The sequence below is a fragment of the Lemur catta genome, chromosome 2 (assembly GCF_020740605.2).
Source record: "Lemur catta isolate mLemCat1 chromosome 2, mLemCat1.pri, whole genome shotgun sequence".
Taxonomy (NCBI): Eukaryota; Metazoa; Chordata; class Mammalia; order Primates; family Lemuridae; genus Lemur; species Lemur catta.
This window is the reverse complement of record NC_059129.1, coordinates 133827362-133846530: the sequence shown is the minus strand read 5'-3', so window position 1 is coordinate 133846530 and position 19169 is coordinate 133827362. Positions and strand designations below refer to the sequence as shown.

Sequence of the window (19169 nt, the reverse complement as noted above, 5' to 3'; positions counted from 1 at the left end):
AGAGATGCAGGAGGGGGCAGGATGGATGGACTGACCATCCGTCCATCTATCCGTCTGTCCATCTGTCCATGAACAGGTTATAAATTTCAGGAAGGATGAGGTGGGGGCAGGAATCCCAGAATCACAAGAGGGGAATACACAGCCGTGGTGAGCGCTGAGGACAGAAGACCACCGTCGGCACCGAGGAGGAGGACGGCAAGCCTGGCAGTGGCATTGCAGCTGGACAGAGCCGGGGAAGCCACGTGGACACTGGCAGCTTCATTTTATGTCGTAGAAAACAATCTGCTGGCAAGTCACAGCACACAGGTGAGAACACTCCCTTCTCCCTCAACTACCTTTCCTTCCTCCCCAGCGTCACTCCTGGAGGTGACTCTAGTTAACAACATGGTACCTGTGCTCCTGGGCTGTGTTCTAGGTGGATCATAATATGCGCCAACAGCAAGATTCTACTTTGTTCACAATTTATCTTTTCTATTCAGTGTATGTAAATACACATAATTCCTATATATAAATGCAGTTCTTTCTCATTTATATGGCTGCATCAAACTCATTTAATAGGTTTATCATAATGTATTAAATTAATATTTTGTTTCTGAGGGGCACATCCTATGTGCCAGGTGCTCTGAAGGGCAAGGGGGCATTCAGAAATGATGAAGATATGATCCCTGTCCCTCTAGGTGCTCACAAGAGAGCAAGGGAGTAGAACATGAAAAAGAAACAGGTCATACTACAACCATGCATTTAAGTGCTATAAGAATTATTTACAAAGCACTATAAAAGTACAGAAGAATATGTTTTTAAATGAAAGAAACCCTTTATCTCTCTTCCAAATAAACCACTGAACAGGGCTTATAGTAAAATTTCCTACTGTAGCCAGCAGATAAAGTATCAGAGGTCTAACCTTCAAGTTAATCTTTTCTCTTCTTTTTCTACACACATCCAGGGAGAAGGTGTAGCCAAAGAAATGGGAGCTGGGTTCTCTGGCCACTCCACCGGGCTGGGAACACAAGCTCTTACTGTGGGGACCATGTTTTCCCCGCGTCTACATAACGTAGACCCCACACCATAGACAACAGTACCGAAAATCCAAAGTATAAGGAACATGACGAGATCTTCCGCCAGTATCTTCGGGGGGCAGGAGGGGTAAGAAAACGAGGGGAAGATAAAGGGGAAAGACAGAGGGGAGGAGGAGGAGGGAAAAAAATGAGAAAGAGGAGAAAGGGGAAACAGAGTAAAAGAGAAGGGGGGGAGAAGGAGAGGAGGGAGGAGGGGGAGGGGGGCCTGGCACCCTAAATAAAAGTTATAAGGAGCTTCTGCTGCTGTTATAATGTCAGTTTTCATTTCAGGCTTCTCCTAATTTATGATATAGTGCTGATATGTGGAAGTCTGTTAGTGGCTCTGTGATGTTTGAGTAAAAGAATAGTAAAGAAATTGGGAGGTTTCAGCCTCATTTACCTTCTATAATACTTGCAATACATGAACCGTCAGTAAAAAATGTCAGGCATGGCCTTCTAGTTAAGCTGTGACAGATGATACATGTGCAGGCTCAGCCCCCTCTATTGTCTTCCTACTTCCTCCTGGGAGAGGGGCTGCACCGGGCATGGGAGGCTGTATCTAGAAGGGCAGGAGTCAGCAGCTCTTCCCAGGAAGAGAACTGTGTGTGTGGGGGGGGGGGGGGGGGCCGCGGAATAGGGCTTCTGTTAAAAACAGAAATGTTGAAATACATCTTTGATTGAAGACAACCAGGAATATTTGTTTGGTTTTCCCCCAAAGACCTTAAGCAAAAAAAAATTTATGAACTGAGAGTCTACAGTAACCTAATGATAGAAACAAGATATTAAGAAACAGGGTTAATATTAATATATTAAAGTTCTTAACACAACTGGATGCCTATCTTTTCCTATACTCTGACAGCCATTATGGAAATCAGTTGTCTTTGTTCACTTCATGTTGATTTTATTTGACTTCATATTGATGTGTATAAATGTAATAAAACCTAAAAAATGTTATAATAATGCAAAGGAAATTTGGCACAAATATAACACTAAAATTAGTTTCTTATACTATTCCTTAGATATAATAACTCAAAAAGTTCTTACAAGAGTTCCTTCTGTAATCATAACACAGCAGAAAAACGTAATTTTCTGCAGCTTTGTTAAATACTTATTTTAAAAATTGCGCTTAGCATTTCCAAATTTCATTGATGACATTCTCACACGCAAAAGCTCTTGAGAGGGGGCCACATGGCCATGAAGAAGTTCTGTTGCATCCTGAAATATCTTTCCACACTTCATTTCAACCTACTATTCCTTTTTTCTGTATTTTTTAATCCTATCATTATCTCTAGCTACCAACTTATAAAGAAAGAAAGAAAAGCATTTCTAGGATAATCTATGTGCTTTTGAATGAACATAAATACAAAATGTCTAGAAGTCTTCACAATGGAAAAGCCACGTGTTTACCAGAATCACCTGGAGTGAAGCTCAGTGCCAGGCCCCCAGTGGGTGCCGGCTACACAGGGAAGTGAGAGGAGGTTATTAACCACTGTCTCGAGAACAATCCCTCTGGCTGCCCTCTTCCACCAGCTCTTCTCCTCATCAGCTTAACCTCACATAGCATCTTTTTTTTTAATGCCTTTTTACTCTCCGTCCCCAGCCAGGTAAGGAAGCAGACAGACACACGTAGACCTGGCTATAATCCTTAAAGTGGAAATGGGAACACATGACGGGGCGGAGGAGGCATGGGATGTCTTGGCAATACTTTAAGTACCTGAAAATAAGAAACTGATTCATCTCAATTATAGTCAGAGTACTCCTGGTGTAATTTGAAACATGGTAATTAAGGAAAATTAAATAAAGCCCAAAGGTTTTTCATATGGGAAAAAAGATCAGTAAAATAAATATACATTATTAGATAATCTGAATTTTAACTTCTCCTCACGGCTATTTATCATCATTATTGTTATTTTAAGGTTTATTGCTAGGCACTGAGCTCTCTGCTTTATGTGAATTATCTCATTTACTGTTCACCGCAGCCCTGGGAAGTGGGCCCCATTATTAAGCCCCTTTTACTGGAAGCTTCAAAAGCTTCCATCGCTCTCCCAAGGTCACACAGAGAGTAAATGATTCAAGTAGAGCTCCAACCAGGATCTACAGACCACAGCCTGGGCACTGGAACCCTGCACTGTCACATACAAGGTTATATCTTGACATACCATCTTTAGACAGTAGGAGAGGTTTGCTGCCGATTTATTCTGAGGATTAAATGTAGTTTTTGGCCGGGCGCGGTGGCTCACACCTGTAATCCTAGCACTCTGGGAGGCCGAAGGTGGAGAATCACTTGAGCTCAGGAGTTCCAGACCAGACTGAGCAAGAGCAAGACCCCATCTCTGCTAAAAAATAGAAAAATTAGCCAGGCGTGCTGGTGCACACCTGTAGTCCCAACTACTCGGGAGGCTGAGGTAGGAGGATTGCTTGACCCAGGAGTTTGAGGTTGCGGTGAGCTAGGCTGACACCATGGCACTTTAGCCCAGGTGACAGAGTGAGACTCTGTCTCAATCAATGAATGTAGTTTTTACCAGGTATCAGGTAGAAGCCTACCAAAAAACAGCCACCGTCATTGACCAGGCAGCTCCCATGTTCCAAGATCCTCATATGCTATATCCAGATTAGCATCAGTCACATTCACACACACCCCAGGGCATGTTTTTCCATCAACCAAGCACACTACCTTTCAACCACCTGCCATTTTGTTATGCTTCCAAAATCCTCTTCCTTCCTTCTCACTAATGCATGGTTCTCCACTCCTTCAATACAGCCCACTTCCCTCTCCAGCCACCCCATGGTGGGTCACCTGGTCCTTCTTTACAGACATGACTGTCTACAGCTCTACCCACAGGAACACGCTCCTGTTCAAAACCAGCCACGTGGAATCCCTGCAGATGCATTCATCAGCTCTCAACACCATGCTACTTGCAAGGACACAGAATCATTACCTGATGGAGGGGCTGGAAAGCAGAGCATGTTAAAGCCAGAGAACAAGAATCACTTGGAGAGGAGGGCCAATCAGAAATGAAGAGAACTACCAGCTCTGAAGGCGCAGTGCTCAAAGCAAAATGCCGATGCACCAAAATGGAACCATATGTAGAGATTCAGGACCTGCATAGAAAAGCATCCCTGTCGCTGTGGCCAGGTGACTGTGGTGGTGTTCTAACACTTTGCACAGGGGCATGTGTAAGGAGGAAGCTTCTCAGAGTGACTTCTGACACACACACTTGTGTGCACAACAGTCTGGGTTTTTATCAGGGGAGCTCTCACTTCCTCCACGAGCTCTGCACATCGCTTCAATATGACGATGGTTTAAAAGCCTTCACTAAACATCAAAACGGTGACTGATGTCTGCCGCAAACACATTTCCTGTTCACAAATCAAATCACAACCCACACTTCTCCCGAGGACTCTTAATTCTAGAGAACAAATTTTGCAATAAGGACACCAAGTAATGACCCATTAAAACAGGTGCAGCTTTTCCACATACACAGTACCAACTATTGCATGTTAACCTAAACATGTGTTGAGCATTAATTAACTATATGACTTATTTAATGAATTGGAACACTTTCTCATCTATTTTATTGAGACAAGAACAGTAATATAGGTAATTCTCATAACAGTTGCTCTATATACAGTAGGTGCCCAAATACCGTTCATTTAATGGATAAAAAACAAGGCCTTAAAGACAAAAAGCCTTGTGTTATTTGTGATAAATGACTTGGAACTCTAACCCTGAATGAAATAAGGTTTCAGTCAGCCAACAAAGGCAGGGGCTACCTGGACAATATTAACTAGGAAGAGGAAAAGACTGGGAGACATTAGCTCAACTTCCCATCTACTGAGTTACACAAGTTGATAATGACCCTCAAGGTCAAGCTATTCTACTTGAAAATTGCAATGCAATGAGGTTGTATATATTAAAATAAAGAATCTGCACAAGGACCGACCTCTTTATGGGCAGCTTTTCAACACGATGAACATGATTATACCTTGGTGGCATTAGGTAATTCACTGCTAAATATGGAAATGCATAGGCTAAGCTATTCCGTTCATTGTACCCAAAACAATGAGCCCTTAGGATATATCTTACTGCCTCACTGTGATATTGTTGTTGATCTCATCACAGTAAAATCTTGCTCAAAGGTTATTTATTGATAAAGAGACAGCCATGGGCTTGATGGTCGGCAGGGAGCTGCACGGTGTGAAGATGGGGCCGGGGACGTCTGTCCTCATCAGCACAGGTGGACAAAATGATGGGACATTCCCCAGAAACTTGACTTTCTCAAAGAGCACTGGGCAGGGGGTAAACTCAGAGATTTCCATCTGTCATATTGTCCTGGAGGTCTGGTCCCAATTTGTGCCCATAGGGTGAAATATAGGATTTAGGGAAAACTCTTTTTTCTCCTCTTTTAAATCTAAAGCACGATGTCCATGGCCATCCGGTTACTTAGAACTGAAGGAGGCAGTAAGACAAGGGTTGGGGGCAGAGAAAGAGGGGGAATGAGCACACATGCTCTTTAAACAAAGTCTCCATCGTGACTTTTCAAGAGATTGTATGAATTTCTACAGCAGCAATTTTATAATCTGAACAGAACTGTACTATGCTTGTTTTTGTAATAGATGCAGTTTCCATAATGCTGCAAACCTGCATTCCCAGGACAGCAGATTTAACTGAGCACAGAGCAAGGCACTGGGGAAAGGATGCCAGATTCATCCTGGAAGGCCTCAGCTGCAGTGCTGGCTCCAGGTGTGGTGTGGTGGGAAATGCACCAGCTGCAACCTTAGGTGTGAACTACTTGCCTTGCTGAGACTTCAGTGCTCCAGCTGTCAAACGCCTAGTCATCATTCCAGGGGTTAAACAACATGGTCGGTTCAAGGCTCCTGGCACAGGGGGCCCAGCACATGCTGGCTGGTTGTGTTAGTTCTGGGTGGCCTTCTGTGTCTCAGGTTCCTCCTCAGTAGAGCAACAAGCAAGGTAGGCCAGATCGGAGCCTCTTTTGGTTCAAAAGCAAATGAACTATCTGCACACTGACAAATTATAATAAAAAGTTCTTCACTCCCCCTTTGCTCTGCCACTGGCATTAACGGTGCCATAGGAAGGCTAATTGACTTGAGCAGTTTGTTATTAGCCATCAGTGTTGGCAGAGGGTGTGAAGATTGTTAGGGGAGACACATGCATAAGAAGTCTCGATGCCATCTAAAAGTTTCCAAGATGCCCCCTCTTGCTATGTCTACCCAGACAATAAATCCTGCCTCTCCCACATGTATTACTTTTGAAATCGACGCGTCCTCTCTCTCATCACTGCCTGGGTCTTGTTTTCATCTCTCATGTGGACTCCTGCAAGGACATCCTAACCAGTCCCTTTATTGTGGGTCTTAACTCTCCAACTTTTCAAATTAATACAGTGTTATTGTCTAAAACTCCAATTTGATGGTATGCCTCCAGCAAAATCCTTCAATGACCCCCCACAGCCTTCAGCACAGAGGAAGGTCTTGCAGGGTCTGTGGTCCCTGCCTCCCTTTCTAGGGTCATCTCTGATCACTTTCTTGCTCTCCTGTCACTTCCCCCAGCCCAAACACACACACACACACACACACACACACACACACACACACACACACACAGTGCTCTTTCAGGAATGTCCGCGTCCCTGCCCCCTTATGACTTTGTAGCTTTACCTATTCTGTTCCCACAGCCAGGATTGGCCTTCCTGCTCACCAACACCTGGCTAACTCATCCTTCAAGATTCTTCCTGGGAAACCTCTGGCCCTTCCTGCCTCCTGTCTGGGTCAGGCGTTCCTCTGAGTATTTACAATTCCATGATAAAGGAAGCAGAGTCATCATGTAGTACTATAAAGTCTCTTTGTAGCTCCTTTCATCCCACAAAACTGATGTCAACAATTGGGAAGGGCTGTGCTTTACTTTCCCAGCACTGAGTGTTTGTAGACCGAGGGATCCTGGAGTGAGTTCCCAGAAACTTGAGCAATATGCTAACAGGGCACAGCAGAGCCTGGGAAGGAAAGGGTTAACCGAGTCCCGCTGCTCTGTCTCCAGCTAAGTGGCAGGAGTTGTATAGAATCCTAACCCAACCCCACATTCCTCACCCGCTCCCGCCTTTGTTGCAGGGACAGCATTTTTACAATACCACCTCTTGAAGACGACAAAGGTCCCTAAACTATGCGCTCCGTTTTTTTTTTAATGGTCTTCCCACCCACCTCACTCCTGGCTTTGCACAAGAAAAGAAACGCTTCTTTAATCAAAAGTAGATTAACTCTCACCCCTTTTTCTCTGTGCATTTGCATTTGGAACACCATTTACGAGGCTATAAACAGACCCCCGGGTGGAGTGATTTATCCACTGTTTTATGGAAAACGGGACAAAAGCAGCGGTCTTTTCAGCAATTCTGTATTTATGGTTGGCTGCTGCTCCAAGGCACCCGTTCCTACTCATGTCCCACTCAGAGCTTTCTGAAAGGTTAACAGCGTCCCTGTAAGCCCCATTAGAAAACTGGAGGGACACTTGTAACATTTCTTATTGATCCAAAAGAGAAAGGATTTTGGGGAAAGAAAATATTTTAAACTATGAAGGAATGGCTCCTCCGTCCCCCTACCCCCTGTCCTTTAGATGCGATTTTGCCATTTGAAACAGCAGACCCTAGGCTGTGGCCTCTCTCCATTTTTGATGTGGCCAATCTATGTGGTTGGTCATTATGGATTATTTTATATTAGTTTAACAAAACAAAGAATCTTAACATTTAGAACAAGCATTGAATTTTGCTTTGGGTTGGCTAGATGCTTGCAATTTCTCATCACGCCTGTATTATTTTCATAACATCTCCTCCCTTACAGGGTAAGGATGATTTACTCTTTATAAAGTGTCATCTCACATTTGCTAAGGGATCAGTTTCTATACAAGAATTTTCCCTAAGTATTAAAATTATAATTGTAAAAAAAGTTAATTATAATTAAATTCTGATACATGCTACAACACGGCTGGACCTTGGAAACATGCTAAGTGAAATAAGCCAGACACAAAAGGACAAACACTGTTCGATTCCACTGACGTGAGGGACCTAGAATAGCCAGATTCAGGGAGACAGAAAGTAGAACAGGGGTTCCCAGGGGCTGGGAAGAGGGGAATGGGAACCTATTGTTTAAGAGCTACAGAGCTTCTGCTTGAGATGGTGAAAGAGTTCTAGAAACGGACAGTGGCGATGGTTGCACAACATTGTGAGTATAGTTAATGCCACTGAATTGTGCCATAAAAAATGGTTAAAATGATAAATTTTAAGTTATAGTTTACCATAATGAAAAACACTTATGAAGTTAGTTATACTTAAAAACTCACTTTGTTTATGAAAGCCAGCCATCAGACAATACTCTTTAGATGTTATTGCAAACGTTATAAAGTTTTTCTTGCTATGTTGGCCCATCAGTAAGGACTTCAGTCATGTTTGCAGCCATAATTCACAAGTACGCTTCACCGGGTGACCAGGGTGAGCCTGCACCCGTTCTAAAGGGCCTTAATTAGTCTACTAAGAAGTTCTTCCCTCTGGCTCCTTGGTGCCATCTCTTCACCTCCTCCCACCACCCCCCCACTTGCCGCGGGACCAGGAAACCAAATAATTAAGTTTATTTTAAACACATAGGGTAAATAGGCTCTTAGTGAGAACTTGGGGCCTCTCCTTGGGTAAAGACACAGGATTTACTGTCTGGCATTTGAAATATCTATTTTGGCTGCTCAAAGGACTTACTTATTTCCTGGTTGCATTCTTGAGAGCTGAGGCTGGTGGAGATGTGATCGCCAGTCATCAGTGGACTTAGGCTTCTTGAATTAGACTCATTTACAGAGGATGAGGCTGATGTCAGACTGGCGATCTGTCCATGGGCACACAGCTGACTGTCAGCATAAAGCAACCCCAGTTTGACTCAGCTCAAATCCAGATTCTGAAAAAAATTCATTCTGCCATTGTAGCCCTCTATTATATCAGAAGTAAATTCCCACTAATTTAGTTCCAGGTAAACTAAAAGTTGCAACAAAATATAACATAGCCTATTTAACTTGTAAAGTTAAAATAATTTTCTGAAATACCTTAACATAGATTAGTAAGCACAATGTTATAAAACTTTAAAAACCTATCAAATTAGTTTGTCCAAATACCAGTTATATTAATAATCATATCTCTTATCTGAATTCTTACTATACACCTGGCACTGTGCTAAGAATTTTACATGGACGATATTAAATTTTCACAACAATCCTATTATTCTCATTTTAAATGAGAAAAAAATAGAAACTTAGAAAAGTGTAGTAACTCTTCCAAGATCACACAGGGAAATGGTAGAGCCACATTTGCTTTCAGTGCTTGTAGATTTTAAAGTCTGTGCTCTTCGTCATTTTGTTACATTCCATGGGGATGAAGAGGTAATTGCGCTGCCTTTAAAAGTCTGTTGTTTGCTTTATAACGGAGAAAAAAAAATTCCCATTAGGACAGTGGCTTTCAACATGGATTGCCTACCGGGATGGGGGAGCTTTAAGGAAAGCCGATCCCAGCTCTAGAGACGGGGAATTCACAGCTCAGGGTGTGCCTTAGGCAGTGTAGCTGTAAAAGCTCTGGAGCAGATTCTCATGCGTAGCCCCTGCTTTAGAAAAATCCCTAGTTTTTCAGCTGTTCCTTCTTAATAGATTTCTTAGGTGACAGCTTTTAATGGCTCAAATAATTGCCTCTTGGAACGTGTTATGTGGGCTTACTATCCTTAGTATAAATCTAGCTGATGACCAGTTACTTTGGTGTTTTCTCTGAGATGGCTGTTATATTTTATTTATTCCTATTTTTGGAGCAGGAATGTCTTCTAGTGGGTTTCATTATCAACGGTGGTCTTTGAATAGTCTAGATAATTTTGAATACAAGTAAATTCACACATTTTATCAATAACCCTCTTTTCCTTATACCCTTTCAAACAGGACTTGAAACTGCATGCAGCACCCACTCCTCGTTCAGAACAGGAATTGGCAAAATACGGTCCCAGAGTGTCAACTGGTCTGTTAATCATCACAGGTGGACTAGCCTAGGAAGACGCTCAGATCTGGCAGGACAGCGGGAGCCAACTTCTTACCCACAAAAGGCTACCTATATTTGTGATAGGTGGGAAAAGGGCAATTTCACGGACTGCTTTAGACTTGTCTCAAAAAGATACTAACGAAGTGACCCTAATTGTTCCCACTTCTTCCTATAGCACGGCTCCAGTTTTGTCTGAACTATGTAGTAGCTGGAAGTAGAGAAAACATCAAGCTGGTCCCTTCACATATGCCTATGTTCAATTTCATCCTTGTCAATGGCTGAGATGTGGAAAACTAGGCAAATATGTTTCCAGAAAATTTTATTAACAAGCATTAATGAGGACCCACCTTAATTGGTAAGCAAGAGGCACTCAATAAAATGCTTCTGGGTTTTTCCAGTTGTTTCTAAATGAAATGGCTGAGAGGCGGGACTAGGATGCATCCTGGCACCACCAGTATTTAGCTGCAGGGTCTGGGGCTCACAGCTATCAGCTGTTGAATGTTCACCTGCTGCCAGGTCTGTGCTAAGCACTTTACAGACATTAACTCATTTAATTTCCACAACATCCTAGGAGATACACAACATCTTCCCCATTTTAAGATGGAGAAACTGCAGGTTACAGACGCTAAGTAATTGTTCAAGATCAAAGGTAATAAATGACAGAGCTAGGATTTGCCTCCAACGGGGGAAACCACTGGGATCTCTGGATCTCCGTTTCCTCATGTATGAAAATGACAGAGTGATAGTAGAAAATTATTCTGCAAATATTTACTGATGGCCTGTTAAGTGTCAGATATAGTGCTGCATGCAAGGAATATAAAACGTATATATAAAATGCTATTAATTATCAAACTTAAAACACTTCTTGTTCTTTCAGAATTTATAGTCAGACCTAACTATTTCCAGTTCTAAAATTTGGCATGATTCTAGTAAATAAAAAATCCCACACAACTGGAAGCAACATAAGTGTGCAGCAACAGATGAATGGATAAACAAAATGTGGTTTACACATGCAATGAAATGTTATTCAGCCTTGAAATCTTATCACATGGGTGAACCTTGAAGACCAGCCACAGGATGGACACTATGATTCCACTTATCTGGGGTACCTAGAGTAGTCGAATTCATAGTGATGGAAAGTAGAATAATGGTCCCTGAGGCTGAGGGGAATGGAGAAATATCATTTAATGGGTACAAAGTTTTGCTTGGGATGATGGAAAAGTTTTGGAGAAGGATGGTGTTGATGGTCATACAACAACGTATGTACATAATGGCACTGAACTGCACACTTAAAAATGGTTAAAATAGTAACTTTTATGTATATTTTACAATTTAAAAAAATGACTTAAAAAATTCCATGCAAGCTGCCATATAGAACAATGCCATGCCCTTTAAGTGGCAAAACAATCCACTTGTATTGTGGGGAGAGGAGAAATCAAAAACAAATGACCAGAAAACAGTTAACTACTAAATTATGTAGGTTGGCAAGTCATGTATCAGCCTAAGCTTCTTCTTCCTTTTAAAGGTGTTCTAGAACGGGGAGCTTGGACAAGCACACATGCTCTAGGCTTGTCACACAACCTGGGTGACATTCTCCTGTCTGATTTAGTTTCACTAGGTGCAACTAACACCTTTTCTTTGGAAGAAATTTCTGGCCATGAGAAACTTCTCCCAACTGAAGGTTGGTGTGTTTAGAACATGATTTCCTGAATTCTATAATTTTCTAGACACTCAGTATAACAGAATAGTCAAGATGGCACACAAAAAGTAACATGATTCTAACCCAACCGAACAGGACCTGTTTTAGCAAATCTTCAACAGAATTTTGCCCACAGGCAGTCTTTGAAATATATTAGCAGTTCTTTAGCAGACCAGTAATAATAGCTACTCAATCACCTGAGTTAAGTGAAGTTTTGTGAAATGCCTTTTCATTAAAAGTCAAAATGTTGTCTTAAAAGCAAAGCCTAAGAGAATAAAAAGGAACTTTTCAGTTGCAGGCATATTTGAAAGTGCTTAAGCATACAAATGAAACGAACAAAATAAGTCACAGCTTCTGTCTATATTCTACTTTTCGCCTCCAATTATGCTAAGTCTGGCCTTTCTTTTAATACACTAATTCTGAATCTGAAAGTGTAGGTGGAAAATATTATAATTTTAATGTCAGAGATATACTGACATAAACTTAATATACTGACATATTAAGTTTCCTTGGTGTGTAAAGTTTCACAGACAGCAAATGTTATAGTTTGTGCAAGAATATTTGACTAAATTATGCAAACTCTTAGTAAAAGAAACATTTCCTGAAAATATTTTTATAAGCAATCATGCTAGTTTCTAGGAATATGAATCAACTCTCAAACTGCTAAGAGAGCTTGAAATTCTTTTAAACCATTTTTTTCTTATAAGGTAGAAATAAAAAGTGCATTAAGGATATTTGTGGTAGTTTTTGTTAGTCTTATTTAACATTAAGAGAAGACCACGTTTTTTGGCAATGGGTGTAGTATTCTTTAATCTTCTAGTCTGAGCAAAGGGCAGGGAGGAGTGGTAAGATCTATTTGTAACAAGGCATAATACTCCAAAGAATAAGTACAGTCAGTTCTGCTGTAACATTTGTTTTGAAAGCATGAATTTGTTCCCATGTAATGAATATGTTAGGGAGCAATTCGAACTTAATTCACATTTCTGGATTTTGCCTTTGCTTACACAGGATTTCATCTACGAGAAATACTTGGTGAATACAGAAAATTGCACCCAGTTCCAGAGAGCAGCACAGGAACACAAAACACACGCACACACCTGATCTCCTACCTGGGTTTCCGAGCTGCCCCCCACAAAGCAAGCTATGAACGGCACCCACCCGTGTCAGTGGGTGAGCTCCCTGCCCACAGCGGGCACTCCACCACCCTGCTGACAGCCTCTCCTCTCTAATGGTTCTCTTTCCTCTTAGCCTATATTTTTCTTCTGTTCTTTTTCTCTCATCTTTCCTTTCTCTCTCTTCGCTTCCTTTTGTTCTCCTCTGGAACATAGGGTGGCAAATGTGAGAACCTGGTGGCTTCCACAAATGACTTCAGATCTTTTTCAAGGTGAAGCGTCATATTTACTACAGTATGTATGTATTTCTTAATCATTAACATGTATGAAACTGTGCCTCCATTTTTGTTAGATTTCTTTTTTTTTTGAAGTGGTAGTTGCGTAGTGTGTTTATAGCTGCTGGGGTCTATTGAGGTGATGGGGTTGGTTACAAAATTTAAGGGGCCATGTGACACTGCCTACGATGCTCACAGGAGAATCTCACCAACATAGGTGTTTTCGATGATTTTCCTAAGTTGTGACTCAAGATCTGGCCATAAAAGTTTGGAGTAAATAACCCAACCTGGCCTCAGTCACAAAGTATATATGAGCTCCTGTGCAGAGCAACTCTGCAAACCTCAACTCGCTTTGCTTTTACCAAATGCTGCCTGCCTTGAACTTTCTCATTAGCAACCAATCAGCAGGTATTTCTATATTAACATTCAAAATGAGCAAACTCATTAGGGATAGAAAGAGGTGAAAAAACAGTTCCCTCCTCTCCCTCCAGATCAGACTGGAATAGAGCAACGAACACTCAACATTGCTCAGTGTTGTCACCTGCTAAGTTTGTGTTGCTGTCCCTGAGGTGAGAGTGAGGCAGAGTGGGGAAGAAGGGTCATAATAACAGCAGCAACAACAAAGAGATGTGGAAATAGCCGAAGTGAGATTTTGGGGGATTAGGTACAGTGATTAGATGTGCTATTTGAGGAACAGCTTTTATTTTATTTTTTGAGACAGAGTCTCACTCTGTTGCCCAGGCTAGAGTGCTGGGGCGTCAGCCTAGCTCACAGCAACCTCAAACTCCTGGGCTCAAGCAATCCTCCTGCCTCAGCCTCCCGAGTAGCTGGGATTACATGTATGTGCCACCATGCCCGGCTAATATTTTATATATTTTTTTAGTTGTCCAGCTAATTTCTATTTTTAGTAGAGACGGAGTCTCGCTCTTGCTCAGGCTGGTCTCGAACTCCTGAGCTCAAACAATCCACCTGCCTTGGCCTCCCAGGGTGCTAGGACTACAGGCGTGAGCCACCGCGCCCAGCCGGGAACAGCTTTTAAATAAGCAAAAAACTAACAGGTTTGCTTTTAAATTACCACAGATCTTAAATGGTTTTAAGAAAGATCTCATTCACTCATTATGATAAAAAGCCCTTGGAGGGGAAAAAAAAAATGAGAGACACATTCACATAGAAGTGCTCGAATGCCACATAAAAGTACATGAAATGGTGCCGAGCACTGCGGCGTAAATTCTGCACTAAATCCACCCGCATGACAAAGCTTCGTTAAAAACAACCCCTGCCAACTCCTACACTCCACAGTGAAGACACTTTTTCCCCTCAGGATTTAAAAAACCTTTAGTCTAAATGAACCTTGTAAAAAGTGTCAGTATAATAAATGTTATTTAAACTGGAGGGAAAGTTACGGAGGGGACATCTGCAAATAAAAAGACAAGAAAATCTGTGACGATTCCCTTCTTCTCAGCAGCCTCCTTTCTTGGTGCAAGACCTTTCTCCTTTTGTCTAGTGTCCTAAGCAGTTATGGCTGGTCCAGGGAATGCCCAGAACCCCTCCTCTAATTATTATGGTTTATTAGGAAAGAGTAGCAGAGAGCTGCCCTTTCCATACCAAACAATGTGTCTCTCCAGCAGGATCAATGGGAAGCCAAGCTTTGTCAGAACCACCTCCAAACTCTAGTGTCCTCCTGAGGTGGGGCTGCCCCAGGACAAAAGCCAACCCAGATTCCACTTCATCCCCAGGCTCAGTTACAGGGTTTCCTTCTCTCATTCTGCACAAATCTGGGAGAAGCTTGCTTCCCAAGCATAAGGTCTCCAATTAATGTGATCCCTGCAGGACTATGAGCAGCCTCTTCCCTAAGCTATGGCAATGTGCAGAAGAGCTTTCAATGTGTTTCCAGTCACTAAGCGTGTGAAAAGTGCCTTTCTATTTTCTACCTACCCTGACACTGTCTGTACAATCACTCAATAAACAAAGAGTCCACACAGACTAATAACCAGAACTGGGGCTGCAGATCCCCCTTCGAATCCTCGTTTAGCTACTGCTTTTGAGTTATGCTGAATGTTTCTAACAAAGATATGCTTGAGCATTGGATGTTTAAATTTCGAACACTGAGGCTCTAATACTCACTTCTTAGTTTTTTAACAAACATTATGGATAAAGATGCTTAAAAAGGATTTTAGCTCTCTGGCATATGATAGAAAAAAATAAAAATCATGTTATACTTAACATTTTACCCACTTTTTTCCACACTACGCATGTCCTCAACATCCTGAAAGATGACTTAATTTAGCATCTTTTAGAACTCAAAGATGCCATTTTGTAGTAGGAATGTAACTTCTCATCACACAGCATTATATAACATTATAAACTATTTAAAAACATTACTAAAAGGTTAAAACAGGCCATGAACTATATCCGAGGCCAAATTTTATGAGGCTCTCAAAGGCTCTTTTATATAGATCATTTAGGAAGATTAAAGAAACCCACTCTACCCGTGGCTGTCCCTGCTCCGTCAGTCGAAGGTCCCGTTAAACATGAAAGAGACCCTTATGTTCCACTTTCCAACTATGGATCTCTCTCTCCACAAATTCTATCAGTGGCTATTTTACTTTTAACTTTTAAGACTTGCTTTCATATTTATTATCTCATTTTATCTGTGAATGCTCTTAGGAGCCATAAATAAAAATGGAAATAACAGCCCCATTGTTCCTTTGAGTATGGGTGACAGGCAAGACTTTACCTCCGCCTGAAATGTCAAGTGTGCGGAAGCAAATGACCAGGATGCTGGGCAGAGGAGAAGATGGAAGAGGGGACAGGGGCCTAGAGAGAAGGGACTGGGGGGATGCAAGCCACAAAGAGCAATAGGAATAAGATACCACATTTTAAGTTAAACTTTCAGGAAATGTTCGGGATTCATTTCTGCATCCCTAAATGGCATGGGAAAGGAAAAATATCTATATAGGGATTATTTTAATACAATGTCTCTACATGTCAGAAAGAAAGACACGCAAGCTTCTTGGCATGTGAAGCTAACATCTGGAAATCCTGTTCCCCAGCTACGGTTTAGAGGTCTCTCTTCTCGGAAATAAGCTACTCTGATATTTGGACCATGTTGAAAGGTCAAATCATCATTTGTGTTAATGTCTTTTAAGTCAGTAGATGTATCTCGATGATCTTTTGCAAAAACGTTGCTGTTTACAAAGCCTAAAAACGTAATATGAACTTGAGCTGTGAGGATTATATATCTATATGGCACACAGGTAAGATGCACCACTTGTGGGGGGAAATTAGTTAAACTGAGAGTCATTATAGCCGAGTGCACAAAGTCAGAAATTGTGCTATTGTATAAATGAAAAGTGACTTATTAGTTATCTCTAGAAACCACTAGACGTTTTCTTTCCTCCCAGAAATAATTCTTCCCTGGACCACACCAACTAAGAGGCAAGTCTATATTTTAGGCATGGGAAGAGCTAATCACAGTAGGTCATGAGCAGCCCCCTTCCCAATTTAAAATTCTGCATTTGAAAAATGGAGGCTATTAGAGAAGCCATCTATCAAATTGTAAAAACAGGTTAGACAGAGATCAAGGAAGAGCCGTTTTAAAGGAATTGGTCCTCTATTTTAAAAGTATACCCAAGTAAGTCTTTATTAGGTCGAGTTGCTGCAGGTGGGAAAATTGGTACCCTTCACAAAGGAAATCACTAGATAAAATGGGTCGAACCACTCCGTTAAGGTTGTGATCTTGAGAAACAGGTGGTTACACAAGCAAAGCAGATGAAGGGGAGGCTTTGACCGACCAACCCTTGATCTGAAGAGATTCCGAAATTTCCTAGGAGGAGAGGGCAAAGCATTCTAGTGACTTCTGGAACAAGGGGATATCTACTTCTTCCTGCCTTGCTGTCTCCCCCTACAATTGGGCCTCTTCCTCCCCAACTACCCTCCTTTCCCTCAGTAGCTTTCACCTCAGATTTTTAGTGGGTTCATTCAAAATAATAATGTTGGAATCACACATTTAAGAAAACTTTTCTAATTAAATTTCTGCTGAGTTGGCTAATCTGTTTTACCTAAAGTCTTTCACAGAAAATAATCATAGTATACACGGTGATCATTCTTAACTAGCAAACTCAGAGGAAGCTGGCGATGATTATAGTTTCCATTAATTGCTCACCACGTGCCAGGCACGGTTGTGTCAGCTTTTCCTATATTACCCAATTCTCTTAATAGTCCTGTGAGGCTATTAGTCCCATTTTACAGCTGAGAAAACGTGGCACAAATTTATAGCCTAGGACAGGGGTCAGTAAACCATGGCCCTTGGGCCAAAGGGGCCCTAAAGATTTCCTGGAACCTCCAGGCCCTTTGTTTTGTGGCATCTACAGCTGCTTGTGCGCTTCAGAGGCAGAGCTGAGGAGCCGTGACCCAGGCCTCAGGGCAGGGGTCCCCAACTGTTTTGGCACCAGGGGCCTGTTTCATGGAAAACAATTTTTCCATGGATGGTGGTGGGTAGGGAGGTAGAGAGAGCTCAGGCAGTAATGTGCGGCCCTGTTTTCTTAACAGGCCACAGACCGTACAGAGAAAGAGTCCAGAGGGTGGGGACCGCAGCCTTAGGGCCCACAAGGCCTAAACTAAGTTTTACTGTCTGGTCGTGTATAGAAAAAGCTCACCAACCCTTAGTGTAAAACATGGTTAATTCATGGAAAAGAAAAAAGGCAAGAACATTTAGACAACTTCAAACAGAGATTACGTTGAAATTTTCTTAGAAAAAAAATTCTGTCTTTATCTGTTTTCTATCATTCATATCTTACCTTATTAACCAGCCTCAGGAAAAAAACAGTGTTTACAGAATACCAGTTTAGTAACTAAAGGTTTCTCTCTCGGTAAGATCAGTTTTGATTAGGTGGAAACGTTTCCAAGAAAGAAAGGAAAAAAAGCATAGACCAAAGAGAGCTTGAACAACCACACGTTTCCTGAGAGACTGTAAAACTTTTGGCTGTTTCATGGATATTTCTTCTCAAGTACAAATGACATCATAGTTGGAATTTTTAAGAAACTGGCCTATTTTATTCAACATTTGGTACCACATATTGTTTTGGTTGACCATCTATTGACTTTTCTATTTTTGCTGGGAAGGTATGTCATGACTATTTTTAGTAGACAGCATCTGGTTCTATCGTTTGTGGAACTCAACACACCATCGTGCTTTAGAAATTTTTTCCTAAAGCTATAAAATGTATTTGATGGAGAATGTGCTCATCAGCAAATATTCTACTATACCCTGGAACACTTTTAGATTAAATGTCTAAAGCAGGAAATAGGCACTAACAAAAGAATTTGGTGTGTTACTAGGCAGCAAAGCAAGTGTAGCTTTAATATATAAATTTGCCCTTGAGATATTAACAATTCTGATTATAACTGAGAATGAGTTAACATCTGAGCTCCTCTAGTAATTCTTATTACTCTATCCTTTAAAACCTACCTATAAATCAAAATCAAATTAAGACATGGATTTCCATAGGATGTTATCTTGGATATAAACCAAGCTCAATTCACACAGAATAATTTATGTAAGCAATTTAGAATTATAATAATTTATAGAAAATAATTTACATAAAACCATTTGCTATAAAAGTAAACAGAAACCACCCAAGACAAGACAATGCCCATGGTTTCTCGGTACCTTTCATTGCCTTCCCCAACCAGCAACCGAGACTGGGAGCGGGAGAAAACAGACTTCAAGCTCTGAATGTTAGGATCACCTAGGGATTTTCAATAGTTCCACTGCCCAAGCCACACCCCAGGCCAATGAAATCACTGAGGGTGGGACCCAGGTGTCAGTAGTTTTGGGAGATCTCAGACACCAGCAGAGTGGTAATTAAGGCAAAGACAGGTGATGGGGTTCAGTTGGATACACCTGACACTTACACACCAGGAGGCGGGTCCTTCTCCATCCCCATCTGCTCTGCTATGTGTGGGGC

The 19169-nt window shown here is 41.6% G+C and overlaps 1 protein-coding gene across 2 annotated transcripts in view; it reads right to left on the bottom strand.

Annotated features, from left to right (window-relative positions):
- The window catches only part of PLEKHG1 (pleckstrin homology and RhoGEF domain containing G1), a 196114-nt gene that overhangs the window by 56227 nt on the left and 120718 nt on the right, over positions 1 to 19169 (bottom strand). The window lies entirely within an intron of this gene.